This window comes from Myotis davidii, unplaced genomic scaffold (assembly GCF_000327345.1).
Source record: "Myotis davidii unplaced genomic scaffold, ASM32734v1 scaffold3846, whole genome shotgun sequence".
Taxonomy (NCBI): Eukaryota; Metazoa; Chordata; class Mammalia; order Chiroptera; family Vespertilionidae; genus Myotis; species Myotis davidii.
In genome coordinates this window covers 6,714-7,218 of record NW_006297166.1, presented here as the reverse complement: position 1 = coordinate 7,218, position 505 = coordinate 6,714, and the positions used below count along the sequence as shown (strand labels likewise).

General features: G+C 49.5%; 1 long non-coding RNA gene across 3 annotated transcripts in view; it reads right to left on the bottom strand.

Moving 5' to 3' along the window:
* Positions 1-292: 292 nt before the first annotated feature.
* LOC107184538 overlaps positions 293-505 on the bottom strand; it is a 5,848-nt gene continuing 5,635 nt past the window's right edge. For all 3 annotated transcript variants that reach the window (XR_001515389.1, XR_001515390.1, XR_001515391.1), the window contains one exon: positions 293-356. This is a non-coding gene — a long non-coding RNA (uncharacterized LOC107184538). The remainder of the gene's footprint in view (positions 357-505) is intronic.

The following is a 505-nucleotide window of genomic DNA, read 5'->3' as shown; positions in this document are numbered from 1 at the left end:
TTCAGAGGGAAGGTGAACAAGGGGCGGGGTCTCCGGAACAGGGAGAGGGCCCCTGTTACCAGCTTGAAGTGGTCAAGCAAACAAGGGACAGGAGAACATCTGGAAGTATTGACATGAACAAGGGTATGGAGCCAGGTGAACAGCTACAAGTGGTCATGCTAAAAAGGGGGTGAGACTAGGTGAAAAAACAGAATTGTACTAGTGAAGAAGGGTTTCAGGCCAGGCCCACATCTGGAAGTGGTCAAGTGGCCCGTTAATGTTGAGGAGAGTCACAGAAGGACATAAACACCTCACCTTCCTGTGTCCAGACAATGGATTGCAGCAAGAAGGTCTCTGTCCTCAAGGAATGGTGATCGCTGTTAATGAGGGAAAAAACTAGTCTCAGGGCTTAGCAACCAGTAAGTTACCCCGGAGGGGCAGAATAGTGCTCCCAGTTTGAATGGGGTTTTAAGGGTTTAACACTGACCTTTCCTGTTATCAAAGGCCACAGGAAGGGTGTCAGGGT